Below are 24,871 nucleotides of genomic sequence, written 5' to 3'. Positions count from 1 at the left end.
GAGCCTAAATCAAGAGTCAGACACTTAACCAACTGAGCCACCCTGGCACCCCCCCCCCAAACTTCATTCTTGCATATGTATTCCCAGTTGTAGTAGCACCAATTTTTGGAAAGATTCTTCTTTGTTCCATTGAATCATGTTGGTTTCCTTGCCAAAGGTCAGTGAACTGTATGTGTTAGGATTTATTTCTGGATTTTCAATTCTATTCCATTGATCTAATTAATTGTCTATCCTTATTCCAGAACCACAGTCTTCACTAATGGTACTTCACACTAAGTTTCAAATTGGGAAATGTGAGTGCTAACTTTCTTCTTTTTAAAAAATCATTTGGCTATTCTGAGTCCCTTGCATTTCTGTTTAAATTTTAAGAACACCTTGTCAATTAACGTAACATAAAAAAAGCAAAAAGCAAAAAGCAAACAAAAAAGGCAGCAGGGATTTTGAATGGAATTTGTTGAATCTGTAGACCATCTGGGAAGTGTTACTATTTGAACAATATTGTCTTCCAATCCATGAACATGGCGTGCCTTTCCAACTATTTAGATCTTCTTTAATTTCTTCCAGTGAGATTTGATAGTTTTTAGCATATAAGTCTTGTACTTCTTTTGTTAAATTTATTCTTTTTTTTTTTTAATTTTTTTTTCAACGTTTATTTATTTATTTGGGACAGAGAGAGACAGAGCATGAACGGGGGAGGGGCAGAGAGAGAGGGAGACACAGAATCGGAAACAGGCTCCAGGCTCCGAGCCATCAGCCCAGAGCCCGACGCGGGGCTCGAACTCACAGACCGCAAGATCGTGACCTGGCTGAAGTCGGACGCTTAACTGACTGCGCCACCCAGGCGCCCCTGTTAAATTTATTCTTAATATTTTATTCTTTTTGGCACTATTAAGAATGGAATTTTCATTACTAGTTTCATTACTAGTGCATAAAAACACAGTTGATTTTTGTCTATTGACCTTATATTTTGCAAAACTCACCTATTAGCTCTAGTATTTTTTAGTGGATTCTTTCGGATTTTCTGTAAACAAGATCAGTCATCTTCAAATAGAAATAGTTTTATTTCCAACTGTTGCTGTTAAATTGTCTATTTTGCCCTTCAATTCTGTCAGTTTTTTGTTTAATATATTTTGGGATCCTGCGTCAGCACGGGGAGGTAATATGTTCATCATTGTTTAGTCTTCCTGAAGGACTGATATTTTTAATTTTGTAAAATGTCATTTTTTACATCTGGTAACAGATTTTGTCTTCAAGTCTATTTCGTCTGCATTCGTATAGCCATCCTGACTCACTTTTGATTACTGTTTACCTGGTATACGTTTTCCTACCCTTTTACTTTAAACCTATTTGTGTCTTTGCTCTGAAGTGTTTCTTTTGCAGACAGCATACAGGTGGATCATGTTTTTATTACCTATTTCGCCAGCCTCCACTCTTGATTGAAGTGGTTAGTCCATTTACATTAGGTAATCACTGATAAGGTAGGATTTACAGCTACCGTTTTGCTATTTGTTCTCTATATACCTTTTGTGTTTTTTGGTTGTACGATTTATCCACGACTGTCCTTTTTGTGTTAATCTGATATTTTACAGTTTACTATTTTCATGCCCTGGCTGCTTGTTTTACTATTTTTGTTGTTGTTGTTGTTGTTGTTACGTTCTTAGCGGTTGCCCTTAGTGATATTAAAATCAACATCCTAACTTACTCTAGCAAACCTTTCATCTCAGTTTTTGTACTTTTCAACTTCAGAATTCCCATTAGGTTACTTTTTTTAATAATTTCTATCTCTTCACTAATATTCTCTACTCGGTAAAACACCATTCCCATACTTTCCTTGAATTATTTAGATATAATTTCCTTGAGTTCTTTTAAAGTCATTGTCTACTAAGTCCAACATCCGGTCTACTGCAGGAACAGCTTCTTTCACTGATTTTTTCCCCTGGGTATGGGCCATACTCTCCTATTTCTTTAGAAAACTGGGCCGTTTTAGGGGCACCTGGGTGGCTCAGTCGGTTGGGCGTCTGACTTCAGCTCAGGTCATGATCTCACAGCTCATGAGTTCCAGTCCCACATCGGGCTAGCTGCTATCAGCACACAGCCCACTTCAGATCTTCTGTCCCCCTCTATCTCTGCCTCTTCCTGCTTGTGCTCTCTCTCTCTCTCTCTCTCTCTCTCTCTCAAAAGTAAAATAAAATCTAAAACTTAAAAACCAGAAAACTGGACAGTTTTTCTAAAAAATATGAAGTGGCCCCTCTGGAAATAAGATTCCCCCTCCACCCCCACCTGAGTTTATTGTTGCTGAAGTTTTTAGTTGATGTTGCTTGTTTGCTTAGTGACTTTCTTGAAACACGTTTGTGAAGCCTACAGTCTGTGTCATGTGAAGTCGCTATTTAGCTCCTAAGGGGTCGGCTCGTGGCTAGAGGAGGTTTCCTTAAATGATTTGAGCTAAGTCTCCCCGCCTTTGCCAAGGCAAAGGTACTTTCAGTGCTCAGCCATGTAGCTGAGAACTCCCCCTTAGCCTTCACTTCCTGCTTACACAGAGACTCCAGGTCACCAGAGGCGAGAAATTGGAGCCTTCTTGGGTCTTTCGTGGGCATGCACCTAGCCCTGCACTTGCATGTGGGCTTCTAGATTTTCAAGAATACATCGGAGCTTTTCAAAACCCTCTGTGGACGTCTCATTCCCCAGTTTTTCCATGTTAATGTTCTGCTTAGTCTCTTGGTAGCTCCAACTGTAGTCAGCAGCTCCGAGAGCTGCCATGTTAAACAATGCCACTGATTGTTTTTAACAAACACCCTAGAGAAAAGGCTATTTGTACAGAGTGAGGTTCGAGTCAGGTCAAATAAAGACAAACTGTGAGACAGGTCAAATGGTGAGAGTTTTCTGGGGAAGGGGTCTTTGGGGAGATTCAAAACCATTTTCCTCTTTCAGCGGCTGCTAGGCTACTTGTTTTTATAGCTACCATACTTAGGAGGCTGTTGGTTTTCAAGGCTACTACAGAACTGGAGGGACCCCAACGCACCGTTCGTACATGATTTAGCCATCGTTCTTGAATAAACACTCTTCGGATTACTGCAAACCTTTGGTTAATTTCCAGAGCCCTGAAAACGTTGCTTTTAGTGATTTTTGCCAGGATTCTTATTGCTTTTATGGAGGGGTGAGTTTTGCTATGTCTGCAATCTATCTTTCCAGAATTGATGTCTCACAGAATTGCGTTTCAATCTAAATAAAGGTATATCTTCAAAATTTGCAATCATGGCATGGGTTGAGTTAAAATGTAACTATGGCAAAGGATGTTGTTCTTCTTGAAGTCCAAAACAGTTGTTAGCCAAACCCAGAAGTGAGTCACCAAACATTCTCTTGTAGAAAATTACTTAAAATTATAATCTTAAATTTTTAGGATACCCATGCTAATCCTCCAAATATTTGAATTTCAGCAAATATTGATGGGTTCCATATTGCATGCAAGTACCCATGTCAGTTGCAACGGAAAATCCAAAGATATGATACATAGAATCGGCTCTGAAAAGACAAAGACTACACACATGCCAGAAACTAAATATTGGCAAAGATATATGCCTCCCATCGGTCCATAGGCAACACGAGGCCAGAGATACGTGTGTGTATGTGTGTGTGTTCTTTGCCTCTTACCTGGTCTGTGATTTGCAGAAGCCCCACATCTCATCTTTCTGCCCCTTCATATTTCCCCCCAAATCCTGCGTTCTTTAAGAGGTTTTGCATGCCTTAGACCTTGCTTAACCCAGAAGCTGTCAGGTCTAGGGTAGATGAAGCATAATGTCCAATCCTGTTTAGCAGAGGTTGAAGGGCCTGTACAGCCAAAGCCTGGGCTCCATGAAATACAGGATCTGTTTTCATCTCCGCTATAAGCGGGAAGTGAAATCTTCCTTCCCGAAGTAGTTCAAACTCCGTCCGCACTCTACTGCATGTGATCTTTGAACTTGGGCTGAGCCAGGTTTTATCGCGCCTCTTCTACTTATTAGCCTCAATCAAGACTTCAGACAATAGTCACTTTATGTCCGGCTTGTAAACTGAGAATACTAAGGCCTACCACTTGATTTGTAAATGAAATAAGATGAAATATTTACATCATCTGGCCCACAGAAAACACTCCCTCCATGTTTACTCATATTCTCCAAGCAACAAATCCCCTGTTGGGCCATCTGGAGGGGGTGAGTCTTATCCCGATGGTTCTACAGATTTGCGAAGACCACAGTTTCGCATCATTCTTGTTCCGTTCCACACGACACCTCTCCAGAGAGGCCTTCCCTGACCACCCATCCGAAAGAAACTCGCTCTTGGTCACTCTCTGTCCCATTCTGAGGGTGGCCAATAATCCCAGTCTGCCTGGAACTAGGGGGCTTCCCAGGATGGACTGTCTGTGCTAAAACCGGGACAGAGCTAAGCGAACCTGGAGAAGTCGGTGCCCCTACCAGCATCCCGCTGCCTTTTGTTTTCTTTTTTCATAGTCTTTGCCACTATCTGGTGCCACTAAGTTTACTTGCTTGTGTTCTCATTTCCTTCCAACTAAAATGTGAGCCCCTTGAGGGCAGGGACCGGATTTCATCTGGGTGCTTCACCGTCGTATTTGGATGCCCACAGCACTACTTGGCACATGGTAGGTACTAACTAGCTATTTGTTGGAAGACTGAATGAGCCGTTAATTGATTGGCTGACTCGTTTTTTTTTTTAAATGCTCACCCTTTGTGGCACTTGGGTGGCTCAGTCGGTTAAGCGGCCGACTTCGGCTCGGGTCATGACCTTCTGGTCCGTGAGTTCAAGCCCCACGTCGGGCTCTGTGCTGACAGCTCAGAGCCTGGAGCCTGCTTCCCATTCTGTGTCTCCCTCTCTCTCTGCCCCTCCCCACTTGTTGTCTCTCTCTCTCTCTTTCTCTCTTTTAAAAATAAAGACATTAAAAATTTTTTTTAAATTGTCACCCTTCTATTTCCCAGGTTTGAACAGTATAAATGCATAAGGAACACAGTTTTGTATGACACCACAATTAACTTTAAAAAAAAAAAAAAAGGCATTTTGTACGGTCATAACGACTGAGTGAGCTGTAAGCCCTTGAACCTGTGTGGCAGTGAGAACCTCAGACAGCTGTGTTCCTTTTCTTCTGATCCCAAACAATATAATTAAAAAGGATTCACTGAAATGTAGACGTTTCTACCATTTACCCTGGAATGTTGGCTCTAGCCAATATACCCCAGTCTGTAAATACAAGATTAGCATCTGTGAAGGGAAAGCTCTCCTTCCATAAAACTGCATTCAAAAGAAAATCTCCACCTCTTTTTCCGTTATAGAAGCAGCAGCATTACTCGTAAGACCCATAATTACCTTAGATGTTCCACAAGGATCTAAGAGCTACAAAACGTTAAAACACAATCGGGGACCACATCTTTGGACTCCCCAAATGAACCAGATACCGATGATGCCCTTTTCCCCCACTATCAGTTTACTATATAAATGAGAAGGCATAAAGTAGTTTCAGATTTAATTAAAGTAATTGACTGAATTGCATTTTGTCGTAGTGACGGTCATTAACATTCCTGACCTCTCTGTCACATGGATGTGCCAGCGAATGTTTCCGATGGATATTTATTATGAATATTACCATCAATAAGCACCGTCAACATATTAAAATTAATTTTAACTTCTTTCTGGAAGACTGAAAGCGCCAGCGGCCGCCGAAAACCATCCGTCCTAAATCATTTTTTATCGATTCCACACGGCGAGGCCTGCAGCACAACTAATAGGGAATTTTATGTGTGTGTCGGCAAGTTTCTCTCTCTCGAAAATATTTAATTCTATTTTATATCTGACTCCGGTGGCGTTAATCACATAGCCGTCTCGGCCGGGGCCCTGGGATTCAGGTCCCCACCGGCGGCTGCCGCGTAACTCCGCGACCCGGGGGACGTCGGGGCTGATTTTGACGGCTGGCAAAGAGCTGCACAAAAGACAGGCCTTGGTGCATCAAAAGAAGCGAGCCTACAGGTGTTCTGAGCTGGGCTGACTTGTGTGTAGAGCAAACAACCGAGCTCTGGAATTTGAGCCTCTAAAGTGTTATCAGTTGAGCACCTGTCCCGAAGGAAGGACAACACCTTTCATTCCATGACCCGCGGGCGGGTCGGCTCCGGGCTGTGTAGAGTTACAGCCGATCCGATTTAGGCTCGCCGGCTGAGGCGCTCCTGCTCCAGGGCACGCTGCCAAGGGCTCAAGGTGAACGTCGGCAGAGACTATCTCCCTCCCCATCTCCCTCTCTCCGTGCCCTCCGCAGAGATGTGCCTCTCCCCCGTCTCCTCCTACGTCTAGCACTTACCGAGCATCCGCGGTGCGCCAGGCGCTGTCCCAGGTTTTCAGCACCGCACCGCCTCTCCCTTCTCCCGGTGACACCACAAGGCCTGGAAAGACGACCCAGGGCACGTAGGTGCACCCTGGTGCACCCCAGGTCACGTGGGGCCAAGCGGCGGAACCGGGATCCGAAGCCGGGTTGTGTTTGGACGCCAGAACACCCGCCATTTCCGAGGCATGCACAGGTTGCCCCAACCCTCACCCTGCAGGCGGTCGTCCGTCCCCCCAAGGAGCTGGCCTCGTGGATGCCGTCCTTGACCCGGTGTCTTGGGGCTCGGCCCTCGTTCAGCCCTTCTTCCGTGGCCCCACTCACCAGCCACCAAGTTTAAAACCCGTCTCTCCATCCTGGCCTTTCTCTTGCACAGCGAGCCTGGGGATTCGACTTGTTGCGCGCGTCTCCACTGCGGGGCGGGGTGGGGGGGCTCGCGGGCTCCCCCGGCGCTGCCGCCTCCAGGACCGACCTGCATGAGCCCTGTCCTCAGGGAGCCTCCCCTCCCCCACCTCGGCACCAACAGCCCCCCTCTCTCCCTTCTGCTCCTTCTTGGTTCCCACCACCCCTCAGACTCCGCCTCCTCACTCTCAGATCTTTCCCACCATCCCCGTCACCGGCCCAGTCCAGCCATTCTCGACTGGGGGCAAGTCTACGTCGCAGGGGGCATCTGCCTGGAGTCGTCACAACTTGGGGGGCAGGGGGGCAGGGGACGCCGCTGCCCTCCAGTGGGTAGAGCCCAGGGAGAGGGCTCCGTGCCCAGGACAGCTCCCGCAAGGCAGGTTATGCAGGGCAAGACGTCAGTGGTGCTGAGGTTGAGAAAGCCCAGCCTAGCCCAACCCGGCACCCCGTCTCTTCCCCGAACTATTGTCGTAGCCCCAACCCATCTCTCCAAAGCCACCGGACCCGCCTGAGCCCATTGCCCACCCCCCACCCCTCCAGAAGGACCTTGTAAAAACGCACACGCAATGCCTCCCCCTTCAAACCCACCGGTGGCTTCCCTCTGCGGATAAAATCCACACTTGACCTGGCCGGGAGACCCGGCCTGTTTCTTTACCACCATCAAGCCGCTCTTTCCCTTTACCTCGGCTTTCTTCTCGTGCCTTTTGCCTTTCGGAGTTCTTCAGCCCGTGCGCCTCTCACATTCCCCTCCTACCTTGGCTCAGATTTCGTCTGGACATAGAGGACTCCGCTGAGTTCCCCAACTCGCCATCGACACACCCTACTATGGTAATCTCTTATCTCGTAGCTTTGACATCACCGGGCACGTTATATATTCCTTTGCCGCCGTCGTTGTTTTCTCCCTTCCCCAGCGAGCCTTGAGTTCCGTTACAATGGAGATGTGTCGTCTCTTGTTTGCTGTTGTATCACAACCTCCTGTAACTGTGCCCAGCACAGAGCAGGTGCTCAATAGGCATTTGGGGGGGGGGGGTTGAAAAATATAGAGGCACAGATATTGCGGGGTGTTCTTAATTCCCATATGTTCCCCGTGTTCAGCATAAAAGGACCCCTGACATTTTCTGTTGCCGGACTAGCATAACAGAGACAATCACATGCCAAGATTCCCGAGAAACCTCACCGAAAGCAAATAAAATGCTGATTCCGCCCAGCCGCTGACTGACAGCTGCAGGTACGCTGAACATCCGGGCGGTGTAGACCACCAGGCAGGCAAGTCAGCCACGAGCAAGGACCACACACCTCTTCTCACAACGCACAGCATTCGCATTGAACCACAAATCAGAAGCACCGAGTGATTTCCTCGTTTGCGGACGGGATTTACTATCGAAATCTGGGCGGACCAGAAAATCCAGGGAGCCTGGTCGTTATAGCCACGGGCCGCCCACCTCTGGGCAGTAGACCATTCCTTGCTGGGCCGCAGGTGCACCTGTCTCTGCCTTCGCAGGGTGAGAGGCAGCCTCTCTGGGTGCTGAAATATCAGAATATTGAGAGATGTTGATGTCCTGGAACGCTGGACAGGTACACTCCATAACAAATAAAGGAGAAATAATTTCGGAGCAGTAGTAAATGAGGACAATGATGATGGTTATAGTAAGAGCAGCTGGCACGGGCTGATTTCTTACAATATGTCAGATACTATATACGGTCTCATTCAGTGTTCGCCACGGGGAGTTTTTATTTTTTTTTTATTTTTTTTAATGTTTATTTTTTGAGAGAGGAAGAGCAGAAGCAGGGGAGGGGCAGGAGAGAGAGAGGGAGACACAGAACCCGAAGCAGGCTCCAGGCTCCGAGCTGTCAGCACAGAGCCCGACGCGGGGCTCGAACCCGCAGACTGTGAGATCGTGACCTGAGCTGAAGTCAGAGGCTTGACTGACTGAGCCACCCAGGCGCCCCAGCGACAGGGAGTTTTATAGATGGGAAAACTCAAACACACTGAGGCTGGGTAACCTGCCCCCCGCCCCCGCATGCGGCTGGTGAGCTGCAAAGCAACGACATGACTGTTGGCTTCCAAAACTCAGGTTCTTTCGTCATTTTGCCTTTCCATGTAAAAAAGGAGACCACGCATCCTTCCAAGAGCCTTCTAAGCGACTTCCGTGACTGTAAAGACGGAAAGAGTAACACGGAAAGCATAAAAGGGAACAATACGAGGAGTAAATAAATACCAAACAACCCAGTCTCCAAGTGCTTTTTTTTTTTTTTTAATTTTTTTTTCAACGTTTATTTATTTTTGGGACAGAGACAGAGCATGAACGGGGGAGGGGCAGAGAGAGAGAGGGAGACACAGAATCGGAAACAGGCTCCAGGCTCCGAGCCATCAGCCCAGAGCCCGACGCGGGGCTCGAACTCCCGGACCGCGAGATCGTGACCCGGCTGAAGTCGGACGCTCAACCGACTGCGCCACCCAGGCGCCCCTCCAAGTGCTTTTAAAGCGAGGGAAACAGCAAAATCCAGCCGAGCCGGGATCATCACGCTGGGCTTCACGAAGGAGGTGACGATTGAGTTGGACGTGCTTAGAAGGAGGGAGAGGATAACGAAGAGTTTTGCAGAAGGAGAAACGGCATGAGGAAAGCCGTGCCGTGAGAAATTCGAAAGACATATTTGGGGTTAAATAGACCAATGTGGCAAAAGCGAGAAGGTTAGCCAGGGTAGTGTTTCCCAAACCTTTCAACATGGTGCCCCTGCTTGTTATGCACAGAAAAGGGATTTGATGTTCACTGTGTTTGGGAAATGCTAAGTCAAACAAAAGTTTGCAGGACTTATCAGAGCCTTTAGTGAGGTTAACTGCATCGGGAGTCTCCAGGACAGGATATAATTATAATGCTGGCTTTGTTTTACCAATTCATTTGACTAGTGGGCCCCCTCCCCCCATTTTTCTACAGAGCCCCAGTTATCATCTCATTGAACTGGCAGTCCGTGGAACCAGTTTGGGAAGTTCTATTTGTGCAAACATCAGGGATAACAGCACAGGAAAGCCTGACAGGGACCCTTCCACGGAGGGCCTCGCTGCTGCGTTCGGGAGGTCTGTGACTGTAGCACCAGGGAGCTGGGGAAGGCTTCCGGACAGGGAGCAGTTGTTTGAGAAGACGGGTCTGGCAGGAGAGGAACGCTTCAGACCCAGGACAATCAAAGGGAACGACTGTGCAGTCCAGCTGGGAGGTCATGAGGGTCCAAACCCCAGGAAACCCTCTCTCGATCCCTTTCCATTACTCCAGTTTCTTGTCACCAACACTCTGAGGCCCTCATCCATTTCCAGAGATTGTTCAAACACCCATGGCCATGGCTGCGAGGGGGGAAAGGGGCAGTCAGCGAACGCTTGTTGGGAGGCCGGCAGAGAACCTGTGGAAACGAATCTGATCGTATCACTACTTTAAAACCCTTCAGGGGCGCCTGGGTGGCTCAGTCGGTTGAGCGTCCGACTTCGGCTCAGGTCACTATCTCGTGGTCCGTGAGTTCGAGCCCCACGTCAGGCTCTGTGCTGACGGCTCAGAGCCTGGACCCTGTTTTGGATTCTGTGTCTCCCTCTCTCTCTGACCCTCCCCCGTTCATGCTCTGTCTCTCTCTGTCTCAAAAATAAATAAACGTTAAAAAAAAATTTTTTTTAAAAATAAAACCCTTAAATGGCTCCTCATCTTTCTTAATGGCCAAAAGAAAATATTGCCCCTGGCCCACACGGGCCTTTCCGCCTCTCCTCCACACCCCAGGCTGTGCCCACCTTTGGCCACAAATTCCGGTGGGACAGACTTCCCGGACGCTTCCCTTGACTGTTGGCCCTGTGAGGTCAGAAACACGTCTGTTTTTACTCCTCCCAGTGACCAGCACATAGTAGGAGCTCCAGCAACTCTGTCAAGCGAGTGCACGGATGGGCAGCTTATCCCCTGGAACAGATGGGGGGTGTGTTGGGATACCTTCTAGCAGATTCAAGCGACTTCCAGACCAATCCCCCAATATCAAGATTAACACGCTGTAAAACAAAACCTCTCCGGTGCCTACACAACTCTTTCTATTTGCCTTTATAGCTCACGTGACATCTCATGTTTCTGTGAGTCAGAACCTCCAAGCTGGCAAGGATTCCATTTGTCATTTCTCCGCAGGCAGAAACCCAAACACCGCAATCTCTGATTGCTTTATCCCTCTTCCTATTCACAGATCGCCCCTCGGGAGGCATCACGTCTTGATTTCCCTTCCTGGCTGCTAACACCTGTCGAATTATGAAACGGCGCGCATTTCTTTTCTTAATTCTTACCTCTCCTTGACCAAAATTTCAGGGGGGATTTCAATCAGGAGAGTCAGGGCAGATACCTGCCCCTCCCGCCCCCACTTCCGTCTCCCGAGGAGCCTTCCTTATTGAGCTGCTTATGTAGGTTAAACCACACCATTTGTTTTCTGCGTTTCAAAAGAATATTCGAGATCCTCAGAGTCTTCCGGATTTAGCCCACACTAGATTTTTCTTCTCATCTCTCATACTGTCAACGAACGGGTGGTTCAAGCTGCCCCGAGTTGTGATGAGCTTCAGTGTCTAGAATCAAAGATTATTTCATTGTTGCTACCGTTTCCCACTGACCAAACTCTTTTCACAACTTCAGGCGGTGGCCTGTGCTGCTTGCCTCTTGCTCGGGCCAGCCAACCAATCCGAGGTTTCAAATTGAGTAGGGCTCTTAGACACTGATTCAGATGTTAAGGGGTGGGGGTGGGGGGGTCGGGTGACATTGGGGCTTTATTATGCCACGACATCAGTTCTGTTACTACCACTCTTTTTAAGATATATTTGTGGAGACCAAGGAATGCTTTGAGTCTCCTGCTGGAAGAAACCTTTTCTTCATTAAAAAATGCCAGATAAGGGGCTCCTGGGTGGCTCAGTCAGGTAGGCGTCTGACTCAGCTCAGGTCATGATCTCACGGTTTGTGGGTTCGAGCCCCCCCTTCAGGCTCAGAGCCCGGAGCCTGCTTCGGATTCTGTGCTTCGGCTCCCTCTGCCCCTCCCCCGCTCGCGCTCTGTCTGTCTCTCGAAATAAATAAACGTTAAAAAAAAATTTTTTTTTTAATGCCAGATAAGCCCCAGGGCATTAAGGTTTTGCACACAGATCTGACCACCCTGCCGGGCCTAGAAACATTTCTCTGCAGTGCTTCCAGAAGGCGTCCTGCCCTGATGATTCAGCCCCAGGCACACCCAGGATTCCTCACACCGCACCTCTTACAGCTAGAAAATATTTCTCTGCATCCCTAGGCTAGCACTTAAGCCAGAAGAGTGGGTCACAGAACAGTTTCAGGCAGCTGAGCCGTTCTTAGGCGTGGTTTGTGAAGCTTTGTGTTGAGAACGGTCTAAAATGAGTGACCGATGTGGCCACCCTCTGTTTTCCCTTTGTCTCCAGAAACCCCCGGAATGTTCTCCGAGATGCCAGGAGGTAAATTAAAAGCCCCACTCATTTATGTGTGCTGCCCAGCCGTGGTCCGTCAACATCAGCACCTATCTTTGGACATTGCCCAGATAAGTTATATTTGATCTAGGGACCTATCGGTGAATTGTAGGTTATATCTAATTACACTCGTGAGCCAGTGTAAGTCAGGAACAAACCTTTCTATTTCACTCCAAAATACCGTGAAACCCCTTCAGGGAGTCTCATGATTATACTGTAGGGGTTTGTATGAACCAACGAGGGTAAATAATTAGACTATATTGTTAATTAATATTGCAGTGCCTTCTAGCACAAAGATATTTAAGATTATGATGGTATTGAAGTGGAGAAACTCTTGCTGTTGATGAAGCCAGGAGGAACAAAGAAAGTTTTGTCAGACTGACAAAAATACCCTGCAATTTTGGCAATCTGATGTCAAAAGTTTCGAGCGTGTTTAAAGGAAGTTTTCAATTTAGCGAGTGCTCTGTTTGCCAAAATGAATGTTGGTCTTTATTACCAAAAAGAAATCCAGAGAAAATGAAAGGCAGGTACTGTACATTTCTACTTGGCATGACAGCAAAACTTTTTGTAATCATGTGAACTTTCTGGAAATAATAACAATTAACGCAGATTTCAGAATGGGCACTGTTTCAACTTTTGTTTCATTAAGCTGCGTAAAAATACAGGCTCATGAAAAAGCCAGTTCAATTAAAGCGTGAACTTTTCATGATTTCTAACACATTTTACCTATTTTTAATTGATGGAAGTGTTACCGTATTTTGCCAACCCAAGAATTTTTCACACTTCTTTAATTCAAACCAGCTTGATTTTTGCAATTCAAATAGACAGGTTATTATTTGGCATTAACTGGAAATCAAATAAAGCAATAGTAAAATTTATTAAATAGATCACAATGCACACATTATTTCCTAAAGAAATTTATTGTACACCATCAAAATACAGGAAATCAATTTTTGTTTCGCCGTAGCTAATCCTTACAACCCCTTAATGAGGAGGATACTAATATTCTGCAAAGATGATTTGGCAAGGGAGCAAATCCAAGCTTTAAAAAGTTACCTAGCTTGCCCAAGGTCATATAGCAAGCGCAAGGTCCATGATCCTAACACAGGTAATCTGGCCACCTGTCATATCTTCTATAGGCTGAAGATAATAAGTTCCTTGAACAAGGGTTGTATCTTCCTTTTTCTTTTTTTTTCCTCTGGACATATTAATTTATATGTTTTTTTGTTTGCTTGCTTTTTTTTTTCCCCCCAATGCACTGTTCCTGGGCAAGGCACCTATTAGTAAATCTAGTTAATGGCTTGTTTTCAGCTTTCTATTAAACACAGCTCTCTACAACCTGCAACTCTATACATTTACGGTCAAGCAACACTTAATGTTAATTACGGTGACCCCTAAGACATGGCTAGAGTCATCTGAAGCATCACAGAAAGGTAAAGTTATGTCCACGTGTATCTTGAGCTACAGATTAGTTTCTCCAACTATTGAATGAGTTGATCAACGCTGTTGGTCTTATAGACACCACAATTATATCACAGCCCAAAATGAATCAACTTTTTCACCTTCTACTCAAAATCTCTCTTCACCCGAGCTTCCCAACTAGACCCCAGGGAGTAACCCTCAAGTACTTTTTTTTTTGTCACTCACCCCCATTTGGTCACAGAGTATCCATTCTACCCGCTAATTGTCTTTCGGTTCCATTCCCTCCTTTACGTCTTCAGTGCCTTGATTCTGACCCTTATGTTCTGCTCAGAAGATTTTTAACAACTTGGTTACAGGCCACCTTGCACCCAGTCTCTCACGATTGGTATTCTTCCTCACAGGTGCCCACAGTTTCTCAAATAGAAACTATTCACTTCTTTTTTCAATTTTTTTTAATGTTTATTTATTTTGAGAGAGATCGGGGTGGGGGGGAGGGGCAGAGAGAGAGGGAGACACAGAACCGGAAGCAGGCTCCAAGGCTCTGAGCTGTCAGCACAGGACTCAAAACTCACGAACCGCAAGATCGTGACCTGAACCGAAGTCAGACGCTCAACCAACTGAGCCACCCAGGTGCCCCAGAAACTGTTCGCTTCGTAAAGACAGCTGACAGCTGTTCCTGCCTTAAAGAAGTATTTGCCACCGTGAGATCCGTGGAACTCTGAAAACACTGTGAATAGGGAAAGACAAATAGGTTTAAGACAAGCTCTTGGAGGGGCAACTGGATGGCTCGGTCGGTTCAGCGTCCAACTTCAGCTCCGGTCATATTCTCGAGGTTCACGGGTTCAAACCCCGCGTTGGGCTCTGTGCTGACAGCTCAGAGCCTGGAGCCTGCTTCGGATTCTGTGTCCCCCTCCCTCTCTCCCCCTCTCTGCCCCTCCCCTGCTCATGCCCCGTCTCCCTCTGTCTCTCAATAATAAATAAATGTTAAAAAGTTAAAAAAAAAAAAAAAGACAAGCTCTTGGAAATGTCTAAGGCAGAGTCATATATTAAAGGCCCTGAGAAGTCCTGCAGGAAAGAACCCCATCCAACAGCCTAACCCCGCCTTCCCTACCTTGTATTTGGCCTTAAAACCCCCTGTTTTCTCAAACAATACCAATTACCACCTCAAGGAACCAGTGTTCTTCGAAGCATAGCTTGAGAAAATACCGTCCTACCAGGTACATTCACTGCCATGCCAGCTCAACCGCATGATTCACCACCTTCCTCCACCAATTACCAATCAGCCATGCTCATGGCTCCTTCCGAGGCGATCACATACTCATTTTGTCGAGTTAAACACGAAGCCCCTTCAGAACAGAAGGCATGTTCCCCGATGTTTCGATCTGAAGAACTTTTCCTAACGACTTCAAGACCCAGCTCAAACGTTAGCCCTGCTCTCAAGCTCTCCTCAAGCCACTCCTCCGTGCTGCTCCGCGGTGGGCCATCGTTCTAACATCGCACGCATTTGTTCACAGGCTCCCCTTCCCAACGAGTTATTAGGCCCTTTTATATTTGCATCTGGAGTGCCCGGCGTATGGCAGCAACTCACCCAATGTCGATTGCAGGTCCATTTCGTCGTATTCTCGTTCAGTACCTTAGAGACGGCAGGTGTCAATGCATATGTGTTACAAAATTTCTCATGACCGGTCAAATCGACTTGAAAGAACATGCAGCTGTAGGGGGTGACAGCTGAGATAAAGGGCTGTTATCTCCCGCGGGAGAGGTACCAAAGGCCCCGCTCTAACTCAAGAGGCTAGATTCGGTCATCTAATCGACCTAGCGGTAGGCTTATTCCTCCCCGCCCCCAACCTCATCAGCACCCTCTGCATCTGTACCTCCCTGGGAGGGGACGGTCATCTCCAAAAGAGAAAGCCATATACTTGTCAGCCCCAGATACAACTCATCAGTGGAAGGCACCAGTGTGCACAAGGCACAATGTTGGACGCCCAAGGAGTCTACGTCCTCGCCCGGAAGTATATGGTACCCAATGAGGTATCCCAAGAGGAAAGGCAGCTTCCTTACTACTCGCTGCAGGACACAATCCACTGAGAAACAGTCTAGCTCTCCTTGGCTCTGAGGAAGTTAATTTCCAAAGAGTTGCATCGAATCCTTTTCGAGGATGCGGCGGACCTGTCAGAGGAGGATAAATGAGGCAGCATTTAAAACCATTTAACACCTTCCTCGGCACTCTCAATAAGAGTGTATCACGTTTGATTCTGCTGCTCCTGGATTTTACAGTTTATAGAAATAAAAAGAGGAACCACTTACATGAAATTAATAACCAGCTCAAAAATCAGTTACTCAGTGTATTTTGGACAGATCTATTTGTCTCTGCCATTCTCCATGTTAAATGAAAATTAAAACACACTCTTTAAAAACAAACAAACAAAAAAGCCCTCCTAATTCAGCAGAACAGCATTCAGCAGTATGCATCCGAAGCCACTAAAATGTGCTGACTCAGTTTATTGTCCAAAGTTTAGCAATTTGAGACCACAATGTCTTTAAGATAAGGTCTGGATACAACCCGTGCATGGATGGTCTGGTTCCGTCACAGGAGAGTTAGAAACTCTCGTTGGAATCTAGCAGAACATAAATGTTTCTTTCGTAAGGTTGGGACCTTTCAAATCATTTCCCATTATTTTGTGAGGGAGTCAGATGCATGAAGCAATTTAAACAAGCCAGGCAGGGAACAAGCCACAGCCTACACTGGGGACTGGACGAAGTCACACACAAAGAAGACTTGAGCCGTCGGGGGGTCCGGGCCCCAGCTCTTAGGAGCATGCATGTTCCCAGGGTTGGAGTTAATGAGGCCACTGGTTCCCTCCTTCTCCTTTCCAGAGATTATCATGATCAATTTGCATGATGATTATGGAAAAAAATTAAAACACTATTCCCAAAGATCAAGTTAATAAAGGCCTTTGAGACACAGAGCTTCCTGGAGGAGAAAGCTATCTTTTTCTCTGAAAGAAGGAACAGCACTTAAGATGAGCTCCAGTCTAGCTCAGTGAAGCGATGGTGAATTCCTACCCCCCTCCCTATTTTTTTTTTAATTCATAGCCTCTTACACCTCGATTAGACCTCTCTCCCTTAAGAGCATGTAACGAATTTAATACAAATTCAGATGGAAATAAAAAGAGCAGGGAGAGGGGGGGATTGGAATAAAGACAAGAAAAGAATATGAATCGGAGGAATTCTCTTGTGGTTGAAAAGCCATTTGCTGGGGCGCCTGGGTGGCTCAGTGGGTTGAGTGCCCGACCTCGGCTCAGGTCACGATCTCGCGGTCTGTGAGTTCAAGCCCCGTGTCGGGCTCTGTTGCTGACAGCTCAGAGCCTGGAGCCTGCTTCGGATTCTGTGTCTCCCTCTCTCTCTCTGCCCCTTCCCCGCTCATGCTCTGTCTTTCTCTCTCTCTGTCAAAAATAAATAAACCTTAAAAAAAATGAAGAAAATAAAAGCCATTTTGCTCCTCCTTTCGGTGACAGATCCTACGTTTCCTAGATTCAAACTAAAAAAATCATTTCTCCTTTACGCCTAAGAGAGAGACATCTACGGTGACTCCTCTCTCCATAGGAGCCACAAAACTGTCCTTACTGCCTCGCTTAACGGCAAGAGTCTCACATACAGAGCGATTCCTTCTTCAGTTCAGTTCTTACCCTGTTCCTGTCTCTTACGTGAGACAAGATGCTGCTTTTCCCTTCGAGGGAGGTTTGCCTTTTCTGTTCCGTAGAGAAAGCCTTTAACCACCTTGGCAGCCGGCTCGGAGGATGACGACGAATGAAACCAGTCGGCTCCCACTTCCCCTCTGACAGAATCTATTGTTTGTAGGCAGTCGTGGTGAAAAGCCCAGGTGATGACGGGGAAAACCTAGCCAACACACAAGATCGGCTTTCTTAAGCTTGTTCTTCGTGGTATCGCCACAGGACAGAGTGGGCGATAAAGCAGGACTGTATAAAAACGCAAAACAGAAGTCTGTGCAGCCCTTCCGTCTACTGTGCATTTTACATTTAGCATCCGACCTATCTTTATCGAATTTGCAACCAGAAAAGTAGTAAAGCCAACAAACACTCTATATCACGACTAACTTTCCCAGCAAGTCATCTCCGTGTCTCTATCTCGTCCCCCTTACCTCACGGTGGGGAGTCCCCTGGGTGTAAAGACATTCATCCCTTTCTCAATAATTTGTGTCACTGTTGATCCAGGCTTTTCCCTAACCCATGCTCCTGTTGACTCCCCGTCGTTCATGGTCACCAAGAAGCCACCTGTCACAGTTTATGTCCAGCAAACCCAGAAGGAAGGAAATACAGTAAAACCTTGGTTTGTGGGCACAATTCATTCTGGAAACATGCCTGTAATCCAAAGCACTTGCATATCAAAGCAAATTTCAAGGGCCATTGGCTCGGTTGCGATCACGTGACCTTCGGTGTCAGGTCCTACTCGTATTGGGAGACGTTGCTTGTTTATCAAGATAAAATTCATTAGAAAGGTTTGCCCGTCTTGCAGAACACTCCCAGAACAAGTTACTCGCAATCCAAGGTTTTGCTCTACTCTTTTCTCAGCACGGAATCTGAGGAAGAAACACTCTTAAGAGAAAAGGATACTCTTGGAGTGGCTTTTTTACATTGTATCTATAATTTATCCATTATGTCTTGCCAATGACTGAAGTCACGTCTTTGAAAATTGAAGGCTGTCATTCTAGGACAGCTGTGGCCGTAATAAATCGATTCGAGAACACTCACCCAGGATGCGCGTTGTGCCCAGCACTGTGTGAAGTGAGATCCAGCTTCCACCAAGCCCAACACCCGGTGCTGGGTCCACCCACCTGGAGGAAAGAAGGCCTTTTGGTCATCCCTCTGTCTCAAGGGGCACCTTTTCCTGATAATCATATTTGATTCAGGGAGCTCAGGGCTCGGGGATATAGAAAGCTTGTGATCTAATGATGCTAATTTAGTAGCAGATGATACAAATTACCCAAAAAGCAGTCTTTATGGATAAAAGGTAAACAGTGGAGAGGCCATTGCTTCCCCTTTATAGTTTCTATATCTAGTCTTTGGGGCAAGCATAAAGACGCTGTCGTGTTCAATCCTCTTACTTCTATGAGGCTCGCCTTCCGGTGAGTCAACTCATCCCCGACCACCCAGCAGCTAATATGTGACCCTGAGATCCCGTTTCTCCCCAAGGAAGAAGGACCCAGAAGAAGGAAGGTGGGGAGGTCTCTGATTGGAATGTGTGGTATTTAGCACTAATCTCTAAGGCCGGGCACAACTCTTGGCACATGGTGGACTCTCGAGATGTCTTTGTTGAACTGAACTCAGGAGGGAAGGCTGGAGAACCAAGATTTTTTGAGCAGGTCTGGAAGGCGCCTAGAGGATCGCGTGTAAGGAGGTGATGGCTCTTGGGGTGGCCTCTTTCATATCACTATAGTGCCCACCCTGCCCGCCCACTGCTCACTGCCCCAACGTCACTCCGAGGGATCGGGGACTTTTGCTCCCAAGCGTCACCACAACAGGCGGGGAAGTTCAGACTCCTTCCTGAAGTCTCCCCTCTCGCCTGCCAGTTGGCCTTTCTTCCAGTTCACGTACCTGCGCGAGGAGACGGGAAACCCCTTGAGGAAAGCTTCCCATCCATCTTCCTGGTGGTCTTTCATTTCTTTGCCAATAAGACGATCTGCTTCACGACACACTTCGATATATTTGACATCTGTCATAAAACCCGGGTCAGGCATATCTGTCTTCTGTTAAAATAAGCCACTCTACAGAGGCACTTCCTCTGCTGTGAAGGCCCCGCCAGAAATAATTATTGACATATTGTCCGCACGTCCAGCCAACCCTCTTAATAGGAGCCATAACTTATGGGTCCTGGGTTCCCCCACTCCTCCAGAGAAACCAGGTAACACTTAGGGGACCAGAAGGAGACGCCATGATATTAAAACATGAAGGGAAAGCTGTAGCTGAAGCAAGTGACTTGAAATGAACACCTTCCTGTAACATCTTTCAAAAGTTAGTGACTGTGGCGATGCACAGCTGTTTCTTTGTGAGGAGGCATAAATTTTCCTCAAAACACTTTACCCAGATGACACCGATGTTCAGGCAACGCAGAAGGAAGCTGATCCGAGTTTTCCGAATGACAGTGATTCCTCTTTAGGCTTCACGTGGCTCAGCCTTTGGGAGGGTTCCTTACTGGGGACGATTCTGGACACTTCGACGGTCAGTGCATCCTGTGAACGTGAGAGCATTTGCTTCTGATTCTCACTGCTCCCTTGACAGGCACCCATGGAAAGGGTAGCTCTCAGCTTCCCCCAAAGACCTGCAGTTGGAAAACTTGTCTCGAGATTGTTAAAATCACTCCTACGCTCAAATGCATTATAGCCCTTTGAGCCTGTGCGGGCCAAGTGCATACAGCAAATTATATAACGCAAATTATATAAGAGAGTGTGGGCATCTATACCTCTCCCTGCTGATCAGGAAGGACGAATAGAGATGACTTTTATGAAGGAAAAAGGACTTTTTTTGAAGTTTACCTATGTGTTTTGAGAGAGGCAGAGAGAGCATGAGCTAGGGGAGGGGCAGAAAGGGAGAGAGAGAGAGAGAAAGAATCCCAAGCTGACTCTGCAGCTCAGAGCCTGACACGGGGCTCCAACTCGCACGCCGTGAGATCATGACCTGAGCCCAAATCAGGAGTCGGACGTTTAACCGACCGAGCCACCCAGGCGCTCCAGTAAAAAAGGATTTTTAGAAACGCTTGTGCTAACTTCCTGTGTGTTTTGTTGGAGTAAGGAAGGGGGACCCCTTTTTGAAGATGGCTGCAAATGTTTCCTCATGGAAATAATTGCCAGGGAAGTGACATTTTAGCAGTTCCGACGTAGCAGGCAGGACAGAACACGTTCCTCGTAACAAATGTTCTACTAGGCGAAAGTAAAACATTTGTTGGAATGGATTTGGGTCAGCTTGACCACGTGAGCAACCCAAATGGCTCTTCGGTGGGCACACAGGGCGGGGGTGTCCGGGAAGGGAGGGGTTGGTGCATAACAAAACAGTGCAAAGATTAAAACTAGAAGATTGAAACTATTTGGGCCACTAGGGTAAAGAGACTAAGAAAATATCCCAGGATCCATGGTAAGAAAGTTTGTTGTCCCCGCAGACCCAGACAGGGCTTTTAAGAACAGAGGAAATGAGGGGCGCCTGGGTGGTGCAGTCGGTTAAGCGTCCGACTTCAGCCAGGTCATGATCTCGCGGTCCGGGAGTTCGAGCCCCGCGTCGGGCTCTGGGCTGATGGCTCGGAGCCTGGAGCCTGTTTCCGATTCTGTGTCTCCCTCTCTCTCTGCCCCTCCCCCGTTCATGCTCTCTCTCTCTCTGTCCCAAAAATAAATAAAAAACGTTGAAAAAAAATTAAAAAAAAAAAAGGATATTCCAAAAACAAGCAAGAACTTTTGAGAATTAAAAATGTGATAGTGGAAATAATAAACTCTAAATAGTTTAGAATACAAAGTTAAGAAATTCTTCCAGGGGCGCCTGGGTGGCTCAGTTGGTTGAGCGACCGACTTCGGCTCAGGTCATGATCTCATGAGTTGTGAGTTCGAGCCCTGAGTCGGGCTCTGTGCTGCAGCCTGGAGCCTGCTTCTGAATCTGTGTCTCCCTCTCTCTCTGCCCCTCCCCCGTTCATGCTCTGTCTCTCTCTGTCCCAAAAAATAAATAAACGTTGAAAAAAAAATTAAAAAAAAAAAAAGAACAGAGGAAATGAGTGGCTCTTGGGTGGCTCAGTCGGTTAAGCGTCTGACTCCAGCTCAGGTCATGATCTTGCAGTCCGGGAGTTCAAGCCCTGCGTCGTGCTCTGGGCTGACAGCTCAGAGCCTGGAGCCTGCTTCAGATTCTGTGTCTTCCTGTCTCTCTCTCTCTCTCTCTCTCTCTCTGCCCCTCCCCCGCTCATGCTCTGTCTCTCTCTGTCTCAAAAACAAATACACATTTTTAAAAAATTAAAAATATTAAAATTAAAAAATAAACGTTAGAAAAATTAAAAAGTAAAAACAAGAGCAGAGAAAAATGCCCACGTATCGAATAGTGGACACAAGAAAGTAATAGTTCTGGCTGGCAACGTACTTTCCGGGTCCTTTTTTTCACGCCACGCTTGTAGTGGTGCCAGACAATTTTGTTTGCACGCACGTAACCTGACTGCTTCATGCTAAAATGGGAAATAGACTGTCCTGTTCAAACTGGAACAAATTGTTGAAAGAAGCATAAGGATTTAAGTGTCTTCTTCAGGATCAGGAAATCATCTATCATTGGGACTTTGCGTTAGAGCATTGTAAAGAAGAAACTTGTTCTGTACGTTTATGCTGCTAAACTAGGAAGAAAGACTGCTGTTGAAAGAGATGTTTTAGCAGTATCTGGACGAGAGATTAACTCCGCAGGAGGCAGAGGAAATCGCCAATTTCCCCTTTGTCCACCCCACTCAACTCAAACCACCCCGAGCTGTCAGTGGACCTGAAATCGGAGGAAGCGGCTAATTGGATGACCAGTAACAACACCGACGCTGAAGGATGTTAAGATAAGGGTAACGTAACTGACGTTTCCAACTATGAGCAGATCCGTTGCCGAAATCGAAAAACGCCAGCAATGCCAACGGACCCCCAAAACGATCGGTCTTTAGTGTCCCACGCCACAAATGTCCAAAGCAGAGTGTGGTTTATCCTCTGCCGAGCGGATGCCCACGTCCACACCAAAGTCGGAACGAACGCTTCTTCCCCAGGGTTTGTGCTAGACAAGCGGGTCCGGCGCTGGCCGGGACTCCCCAGCTTTTCCACAGATGAAGGGGCATCCATTTCTGAACTCAGCGAAAGGACCGTCACCTGTTAGTTGGTGGCGGGTCGCGGGTCTCACAGGGTGAACGGATGCTGAACAGCAGGCATTTCGAGATCTGCAGGGAGTAGGAGCCTCCTACACGAGCCCACCCTCCCTCTCACATGCAAAGTACCTCAACGAGATGCCTGCACCCGTCCGGTGCCAGTGATCACAGAAGTCAGGCCAGGAAGGTTTTTCATTCTACGCCGGCAGCCAACAGGGGATCGACGTCCCATGGAACATTAAGTCCTTGCGCATCAAGGCCTTGGCATGTCGCTCGCCTTGGCGGTTGGGGAGGGGGCCCATTCCCACCGAGTGCCGTCTATACACACGTGGCAGATGTGCTGGGGAAGAACTCCCCCGCCTTCTTGCCAGATTCTGACGCGGTGCCCGATGCCCGCGTTTGGAGGGAATTGGTGGCACTTTTCGTACGACCGCACATAAGACAGCGGGTTGTTTCTCCCTGAGAAATGGCTCGCCTCCGCCATGTCGGCGAAGAGCTGGGTTCTGATCCCAAGGACTGCTCTGGGGGCTGCTGCCCGTGTCCTAGGAATGAAACAACCCCCCGCCCACACACGATGACTTCTCTTGTCCCGGCGGTCCGGCTTCCGCACAAAGGTCTGTTGTACAAAACCCTGGCGCGCCCCTTCTCACTTCTGCAAGTGTGATCCCCTTTCCATCCTGTGCAGCATGGAAGGCAAGTGACACGTGTTCAGGTTTTATGCTAACAAGGTCCTTGGCCTCGCCATGCCCACATTTAAATGTGCCAAGACCGCGCATCTCGACGGTGCAGTCTTCACTTCCCGACGCCGAAATCTGTGCCTGTAGGTGAGAGAGGACTGGATGCTATCACCCCAATGGCTGATGATTGATGATAATATTTCTACATCCATCGCTAAGCCTCTTAAGTTTCTTCTTCACTTTGGGAGTACTTAGCATCTCCGCCTCGCTCAGCCAGGCGCTCCATAAATGCACCTTTATAAACCTCTCAGGGGTAAACTGGGTCAGTTGATGTTGTTTCAGAACATCTGGAAAAGAGTCATCGGGGCGGGGAGGGCTGTAAAAGCTCTTTGTGCTCAGGCTCGGGGGATGGAATGAAAACACGGATGTGACACATACCAAATGACTCTAAAACATCCACTTGTTTGTAAGGGCCCCAGCTACGCGCTACCTGCTTTTGCTTCACATAGGAGGGGTTCGGCAAGGACACGGAGTTCAGATTATGTGTGATTCCTCCCACACAAGCGTAAAAATCCCTTCTCTGGCGTTTCCTTTTTTTTAATTTTTTTTTTAATTTTTTTTTCAACGTTTTTTTATTTTATTTTTGGGACAGAGAGAGACAGAGCATGAACGAGGGAGGGGCAGAGAGAGAGGGAGACACAGAATCGGAAACAGGCTCCAGGCTCCGAGCCGTCAGCCCAGAGCCCGACGCGGGGCTCGAACTCACGGACCGCGAGATCGTGACCTGGCTGAAGTCGGACGCTTAACCGACTGCGCCACCCAGGCGCCCCCCTTCTCTGGCATTTCTTAGGCGAGCGTTTAAGTTTTTATTTGTTTATTTTGAAAGAGAGAGAGAGAGACAGAGAGAGAGAGAGCCAGGGAGGGGCAGAGAGGGAGGGAGAGAGAATCCCAAGCAGGTTCCCCACTGTCAGCGCAGAGCCCGACGCGGGGCTCGAACTCATGAACCGTGAGATCATGACCTGAGCCGAAATCAAGGATGCTTAACTGACTGAGCCGCCCAGGCGCCCCCGCAGTATTTCCTTATAGGGAGGGAGATTCAGGCATTTCAGGGAAGGAAAAAGTCGTTCCTTAAGCATCTTGAATTCCAAGCGGGGGAATTTCGTAAGTGACGGAGGGATGTGTTTTATGGTTCTCACTTCCTTTAAAATATTAATTAAGAAAACACAGAAGAGCTTCTCCTTAAGGGGCGTGCTGAGAGTTAAGCTAGCTGGCCCTCCGCACTAGCCATATTGCACTGTCCTCGATTAGCCCGGGTGCCAGGCTGTTCCTTCAAATTAAGACAATATGCTTGTAGTGATGAACCAATAGTCTTGACCATCCATCTTCCTTTTGTGATCTGGCTCTCGTCGAGCTGAAATGAAGCCACTTCTTCTGCCTGTGGCTGATTAAACACAGAGTAAATCCACATCTCTAAGGAGGCTCTGATGATTCTCCACAGAGCCCACGTCAGGCCAGCCCGCACCTGCCGGCCCCAGCTCGGCTGCTCCCATCGTAAAACGGAGCATCGGTGTCAGAGACGTGGTAGGTTTCTTTCATCCGGTGTATCGCTCCGGCCAGACCGAATGAAGCTTGCTGGGGACACGAGGTGCCTGTCGCGCCACAGGTAACGCA

This window comes from Lynx rufus, unplaced genomic scaffold (assembly GCF_022079265.1).
Source record: "Lynx rufus isolate CCGP_SWC_20201006 ecotype Redwood Valley unplaced genomic scaffold, mLynRuf1.p SCAF_21, whole genome shotgun sequence".
Classification (NCBI taxonomy): domain Eukaryota; kingdom Metazoa; phylum Chordata; class Mammalia; order Carnivora; family Felidae; genus Lynx; species Lynx rufus.
The sequence above is the reverse complement of the archived record's forward strand: the minus strand, read 5'-3'. Positions refer to the sequence as shown.